Source organism: Corvus hawaiiensis, chromosome 3 (assembly GCF_020740725.1).
Source record: "Corvus hawaiiensis isolate bCorHaw1 chromosome 3, bCorHaw1.pri.cur, whole genome shotgun sequence".
NCBI lineage: Eukaryota > Metazoa > Chordata > Aves > Passeriformes > Corvidae > Corvus > Corvus hawaiiensis.
Window position 1 is genome coordinate 98,710,777 of NC_063215.1, and position 8,572 is coordinate 98,719,348.

Sequence of the window (8,572 nt, forward strand, 5' to 3'; positions counted from 1 at the left end):
TCTCAGCTATTTCTGTCATCATTTTTAAAGGCAGAGATGATTGTTTCTCTTTCACCCATCTGGGAAAGCACACTGTGCTCTCATGTAATTTGAACGTTTCAGCAAGGATGTGAGACCATCTTTTTGGATGTAGCTAATAGCTCTGCCATTAGGCCATCCTCTCTTGAGATTTAATTTTTCCTATTAATAATTGTCAACACTATCTCTTTTTCAGAAAAAAAACAACCACACCTAAGTCTTCTCTTCCTGTCTGGCACAACACCAGCCAATATGAAGTTCAAAACATGGCTACAGTTCTGAGGCTCCTTAAAGATTCATTTGCCCCTTATGAGAATCTTCATAGACAATCCCTTCTCTACACACACTTTTTTCTTTTTAAGAATGATTGTTGAGCATTCGTGTGAAAGGAAGCATGTTCTTTTTATAAGGTCCCCTCAAAATTAAACTCCAAGGCTCATATTTTTGCTGGAGTGACCATGCACAAATCCTCTTCTCATTTATGCCAATCTTCCAGTGCCATAATTTATGTGAATTACTTTTAATTGCATCTAACCTTTCAGAGAACAAGATCCTGTCTGTCTGCTATGTTAGTTTTCACTCAATCTTTTTTTTTCCCTATGTGACATTCCATTTCTGGTAACTGTGATATCAGTTACCACAAGAAACGTTCCTGTTGTGAAATACATTTTTTTTGTATCCAATATTAGATAATTTTTCAGATCTGCAATGACAAAACGCTATTTCACTGTGATCTCTCATATTTTAATCTCCTTCAATTACCAGTATTTTACCCTGTATTTCTACAAGTATTTTCCATCAGTCACTTCCAGTCATTAATGCTCGAAAAGTTAAGGCTTAAAGTCAAAGTTTTTGCTTCTGTTTACCATTAAGGTAAAACCAAGACATTAAATAGGTTACGGCATGCATGAGTGTGTATTGTTGTGTATGTAGTTTGTATTAGTGGCTTCAACCCTGACTTTGCTATTTTCCTAGAACTGGCAGTGGTAAAATGTTCTTACTGGATTTAAACCCAGTGATTTTCAACTATGTTCGTAACATAAAAATATATAAATAAAAAAATTCAGTGAGCATGTCTTAGCTAAGCATCTGTGTCCACATTAACCATTCTTGTTTATATACATATATATACACAGAATCTTTGATGTACCTTGTACACCAAATCCAGTCATTGTGTAAAGAGAGCTCCTTGCTCTGCATTTGACTTAGAGTATTAATATTAATCAATTTATACTGTTCCATCTTACTCTTTGACAAGTTTTTTTTTCTCCTCTACCACAAAAAATAAGGCATCTGACTTGAACTGTTTTGTTAAAATAGTTATGAAAGTGAAGAATCAAATCAAATCAAACTAAATAGTAAGCTTTGAAAATTTGGATCCTAATGATGGATTTATTCAAGCAGGACTTTTTTCAGGACTATCAAAATCTCTTTAAATATGAGTCACAAATTATTCACTATCTGTCTGGGATGTTCAAAGAACTGTAACATTTTACCCAAGAGTTTGCCTGCTCTGACTGGCAGCAAAGTAAATATGATGGGTGGTCTGTTTAAGGCACCTGTCCAAGCCCAATCACATTACATTTTCATAGTATCAACATTTGAAAACACTATAGCTGTTGCATCAACAGAAATGCATGGGAATATCTCCAAAGCAGATGGCAACTAGCACATCACAAAAACATGCAGATTCCTGAGCCAATTTATATAGTAAAACAGCATCTACCACAGACCAAAGGGAAGAATAATTAGCATATTCAAACACTCAGAACTTCCCAACATCCCATGGTTTAGGCAAAGGACAATGAAAAGTAATTGTTCTCACGTAATACTGGCTTTCATTTGGACAGGATCTACTTACAGCAGGATTTACTCAACTGAGTAATTCCCTTTGAATCTGAAAGAATACACAATTAATTTGAAAATATTGGCTAAATTTTGCTTGATGGAAAACACAGAAACCCAAACAAGGAACTTCTTAATGAGAACATTTCATTATTTCTGAGTCAGTTCTTATAAACCAATGTGGTTCTAATGTCATGTATATATCAAATTTTATTGTAATTCACAGGTATTTAATACAGTCCACATTTCAAGAGAACAGTGAGCAATCTGCACCCATACAACACAGAACACTTTGCACCAGATTTGTTCATATACTGCATGCCTAGGTCCCTTTGCAATTGTTTCTGAAAACAAGGATTATGTTATGCAAACACAACCTACAATGTTTCCCATTGTCTGAAAATCTAATTATTTAACTTTCTACATAATTCTCTCTGTGTTAATTGACTTAGAATGGAGTCATTCAGTTATCCAGAGGTGGCTGATTTTGCAGATTTCACGTGTGAGAATTCATTCAGATAAGTAATGGAAAATCTGCCCTACAGCTAGATATGTTTAGAGCTGATCCAACACCTGCTGGATAACCCTTCTACTGTGACCTGTTCATATTTTTCATACTCCAATTCCATAGTTCCTCTACTGCAGGAAACAAAACAAATCCTTGTTATTGCTAGCTTGATGGTGCTGATTTGAAAAACGTAGGTACATTTCAGATATGACAGAACTGGCTCTTAACTATTTTGTGGCCACTCAGCCACCACACTCCAACCAAGAGAGTTTACAGATCCAAACTGGGACCCAATCAGACTTCTGAGTGACATAATTTTGAGTGGCCTGCTAATAATGCTATGCCCATGACCTGGAATCCAACAATACAAAGCCAAAGCAGAAACTTAGGATGTGCTTAAACTCACCTAACTTGAGACATCCAGATTTCAGATGGATATAGCTGAGCTCAAGGCCATAGCTGAAACCAGGATCCTTTACACACCACAGAGAAGACTCACTGCCTGTACTGACTACAGAAAAGGGACAATGTTACAGACTCAGAAAAAGATACATAGGTCCTTAAAGTCCAAATAAACAAAACAGTAAGGACCAGCCACAGATTTTATCCTCAGCACACTGAAAAAACTGTACATACAGAACTTGTTATCAGAGGTTACAGAACTACTTTTTGGGGACATATTTAATTTTACAAAATTAAATAAAACATTATAAATGTATATATCATAGTCATTCTGCACACTGCTTTTATATTCAAGCATAAAATCATCAGTAGGAAAAATGTGTTGATGCATAGTGCATGTCCTTCTACCACCTCTGGTCTATGATGAAAAAGCATCACCAGAGTGTTTTACTCTAAGGCACCATAAACACTACCTTAAAAACCTGGAGTACAACATTACACTTTTCATCCTACCTTAGTATTATATACATATTTATGCATAAACAAGCTGCACCACTGTTTTGGAAGAACTTGGTGCGGTGACACTAAAGTAATTTAAAATGTAGCACATTCAATTTAAAGAAATGGGGTATCTGCTAATGCACTGTCTGAAAGTGGAATGGTATCTTTAGGATATCCTCTGATCTCCAGTCTTCCAAAGGTCTTGGTGGTTGGTCTTGTCAAATAGTCACAACACTGTACTGGAAATGTGAACAAAATATCAATTTTCCCAAATGAAATGCTATAAATTTAGGCCAATATAAACCTGTCAGAATTTTCCCTCTATAAGATTCACCCCAGGGTGTGGTGCTGCACAGCTGAGGAGCTGAGCTAATAAGTATTGAAAAAAAGGAAAACGCTGCTTTATGGCATCATGTAAATTGGCACAAAAAATTGCTTGCTCCTACGCCCCAATCTCGACAAATAACAGCCAAAATGTGGAAGCCATACAAAGTCACACTGGTATGAAAGCAGGAAGAAAGCAACAATCAGTTCTGTTGGGGAGTTCTGTATTACACGTTTCCAGTGTTCATATAAATTTCTACATTTTACCTGCTCAGGCTCAGAAGAGGTAAGTTCACCAAAACTACTGTGCACACAGATACTTTCTACTTGCATATTAAAAAAGCACCTTCTGCCATTTCCATGTTCCAGTGGTATCACAAGACTGTGAGTCCAAAAGACTCTTTTGTTGCCTTCAGCTTACCTTTGGGTCAACCAGAGAGTTACTCTAGACTGACACTAATGTAACCAAAACCAGATTTTAGCATTAAGAAAGCAAATGTAGATTTTGTTGTGACTGTATCAAGTCTTGCCAACATATTTATATGAGCAAAGCTCTCTTTCAGATTTCCAATTTATACTGGCAAAGCGCTCCACATTGGCACAAGATGCTTCAGTTGGATAGACTGTATTTCTACGGAGAAAACGAGAGAGTTTGCTAGCGCAGCTATGTTATTTGAGAGTCTGGCATGTTCAATATGCTCGATACACGTACACATGAAAGAAGAAAGGGGCAGCACAGCTCTGTGCACACTCATTTAGGAACTCCAGTGCAGAAACCTCACTAGAACGTTCCTATGAATTTCAAGAATTTCTATGTCGTAAATCAGAACTTACAAAATTGGATGAAAATTGTAAGAGTTTTAAAATAGAAATCTTGGGAGTATTTTCATGCATGTCTGGATTTTAAGGTTCATATTTTCACAGCTTTTTTCTCCATTTATAGTGCCTATGTCCTTTTAAAGCAACAAGAACCTGAGATTCATATTCAGTAACATATACGCAAGAACACTGGTCCTTGAGAGAAATACCAAAACACAAGAAAATCATGAGGTGTAACCAACATAAACAGATTATATTGATGAAGGATCTTTCATTCCCAATGGAGCCAAACCCTTCCACAGCCACTTTAATCTTCTGCAGAAGATCTCCCACACTCAGGTGAGTTCATTACCCAGGAAGGGAATGTTTGAAATACTGTCTGATACATAAAGCAGCTCTGCTAGCAACAGTCAAACCCATGTGAAACCAGTCACACCAACACATTGAATGAAAGGCAGACACCACTAGCCCACATATTAATAGAAAGCAGCTTCTCTATCTACTGAGAATACTGTTAGTATGATTTTTCTAAGCCCTGAGCATGTTTGTGGGACTCTTTGGGGAGTTCTGCGTCAAGGAACATCCCTCCAGGCTACAGCAGGCTGAACAAGATGGGCCAAGGAGCTTGCCCGGAAGGTCCCTGCAGGTGAAGCAGCTGAGTGGACATCCAAATGACTAGAAATAGTTCCTGCTGCAAAGAACAAGCAGGAGAAACACACAGGCACCAGAAACATAGCCAAGCCTGGATTTGTTTTGGCAGCTTGTTGGATAGGCACAGGCTCTGATTCCTGAAGAAGGGAACTGCCTCCTGTTGTCCATGGACAGAGCCTTCATTTCTTTTTAAACAAATTGGATGGCATGCAGTAAATATCTGGCTCCTGCTAGCAAAATTGTCTCACAAGACCTTAAACACTGATGATCTCTCAGGCCAAAAAGAACATGATCTGTTTATTTATTACTTGTTTACCTTGTTCTGGTCACTAGAAACATTGGGTAAAGATCCCATGTTGCCAGACAGTACTCATGTTTGCTTTTCTCTTGCAGACTGATTTCCCTTATCCATCTCCACACTAAATCATACCAATGATGCACAATATTATTGATGCAGCCTAGCCAGGGGTCTTTTTTTTTCTATTAAGGAACAGAAGAATGCACCCCAGAACATACTTCTGACTGGGAGAAAACAACTTTTCAAAATCTACATATTTTGAAAGTTAATCATTTGCTAAAGACTCAACTGTTCAACTAAAAAGTAGGAAGGGAAATACATTTTTTTGTTTGCCTTGGTGAGAGTATGACTAGCTTTGCATGATAAATGGACCACTAGGTTGTGTGCCTGAATAGCAATTTCTGTGGCACTTCCTACCTCTACTGTGGCCGTTGTGCAGACAGCTCTTGACAAGAACTTTTCATGATAAATGATGCCAAGATGTATACTGAAAGCAGAAACATAAAAATATTAATTCTATGTCAAAGTGCTGCCATTGAATTCCAATATATGAAACCAGCTGCAAATTAGAGGACAGCTTTGTTTTTATCAGACCACAGTAACTGGCATGAAGGTCTACAAAACAGACCCTTGAGACCTGGAAGAAGGGTAGGAGAGAGAAGAAATATAGAAAAGAGTCAAATTCAGCATTTAATTTTAACACTCAATAATGACGAAAACAAATGTAGAATACCTTCCCTCAATTCTGCCATCCTCTGGTATGGTGATGATGGCAATGCCACGATACTGAGAAAGAAATAAAGGGGGGATGTGGAAAGTTTCAAATAGCTGATATTTTTATTTCCACGCCCAAATCCCTGCTTCTGTCAAAATCACCTAGATATATAATAATTAGATAGTTATATAATCATAATAATCATATAATAATCTAATCAACTAGGAAACAGACATGACTCTTTGTAATCACCAATGAAACATCTGTGGATTAACTCACCTACTCAAAAATCCAAGAGTAACTGTACAATACCTGAAAACTATTTTTCAATATCAGGTGCAGGAGCCTTAGCTCTGCATATACAGCTGTAGCAGTGTTCCTGGATGTTATATATATTTACACATGCTGAATATAAAAATTACTCTGCAACATACTGCTTTCAGCTAAAGTCAATTTTAAAGTGCAAAGCCATTTTAAATGAGAAAAAGTATCAAAATGCTTGCAAGTAAATTAAAGTCTTCTGTTTTTTTCTGAGTAGAGTCAGTGTGAGAGAACAGAACCCAACCAGCAAGCACTTCAAGCAAGGGCCTATCCTAAGGAACAAAACAAAGCTCACACTTAACATTTACCTTCTCTGGAAAACTTAAATATGGCTACATATTTACATTTCAATATTCATTTCAGATTTAAGTCAGAATGTAATCCATTTGTTTCATTAAGACAAAAAAAATAAATAAATAAAAAGAGAAGCAATTGCAACAGAATATGTTTTTAAGGGTGTGGGATCACATTTTATTAAGGCTGTGAAATGTAATAAATTCCGTTTGGAGATGTTACATGTTAGCAGTGAAAGACTTGTAAAACACCATAAGCATTAGAACTTAAGCACATGTTAGTTTAACAAAATTTGCAACGTATTTCCATATTGCCTATAATCTTCTACAGTTATTAACATACTATTAATTCATTCAGAAGACCCCTTTCAGATAGTAAGGCTAGGTTTTTGGAGAAGCCATGATTTCCATGGGTTACATCTCTCTGCTTCACATGCTTTACAGCTTTGGCCCAGGAAAACAGTTATAACCCTCTTCTAGTTCTTACTCCAGCATGTTTCATCCTTCCCCTCCTTTAGGTAGAAGGCAAAACTGGCAGGGAAGGGGCCTCTTACTCCTTTAACAACGGAAAACTACCAGAAACAATAGAATCATCTACTGGCCAAGTCTGAGAACTTGATTCAGACCCACTACAGTATGAAGAGTTTTTTGCTGTGGGACTGAGTTTTGGTTTTTTTAAATTTAATTAAATTTCATTAATCAATAAATGTCATTTAATATAATTAATATTCAAGATAATTAATATACCTCAAAAACAGCCCAAGAAACATTTTCCTTGGGTATAAATAGAAGTTATTACAGTAAATTTGTTGTCATTCAAATTGTAACACAGCGCTTTTCAATTTATATTTGTTCAGAGCTCCTATTCTCTCACAAGTTTCTATGTAGCTGTCTATTTTGTCCCTTTTAAAAAAAATATTAGTCTTTCCCCTGAAGCCAGCCCTGTAGTCCTCTCTGTTCAGGGGAAGATAAAGTTAGCTCTTTGTTTGGTTCCTGACAGAAAAAAAAGGATAAATCTTATGCCTTGACTGTTTCTCTTTTAAAAAAAAACCAGAAAAACAACACACAAAATCCTCCAAACCTTGAGTACTATTTTTGCACGGTGTTATATTTTATTCTTCGTTTTGCTCCTGGCATCAAGCTTTATTTGTTGGCACAAAGAAATCTTGTACCTCCAACTTTGTAACTCAGAGGCAGAGAATGACAATTCATAAGCTTTAAAAAAAATTGGTTGTGATTTGTTGCCATAACTGTGCAGAAGAGTTTGTCCAAAGCCGCCCACCACTGATGCACCTTTGTTTAGTAACTCTTCACGTATAATAACCCTCAAAAAATGATACTGCTCATGAAAGATGGCAAGATAAATTAAAATATTGCAAATAAGCATAATTAATGAGAAATTGTGTCCTATAATACTAACAAGTACATTTTCCTTCCAAGCTAATAAAAAAAAAAAGAGCCTTAATGGCTCAAATACCACAATTGTTTTTGTATACTGAAAGTGACAGGAAAAGAAAGGTGTGTCTTAGCTACTAAACACCATCAATACTGACTTTTTCATTTTGGCACTACATTGCTGAGATTTTGTATTCTTCAGCTGGGCAACCGACAGTACAGCAAATTCAGATATACCTTTCATCCCTTCCTGCCATGCAATTTATTCATTTCCCCAACTATCAGATTTTTTTCCTTCTCCTTACTTCTTGGACTCATTGCAGAACGCTTTCAGATACATTAAAAATACAGCTGCATACTAAAGGGGCAAAACAACATGCTGTTTGTTAGTCTACATTTAACCAGTGCCCTAAGATTTCACGGCCTAAATAAATAGGAATAGAGTAGTCAGGACAGTAATTCGAACAGCAATACAAGCACAG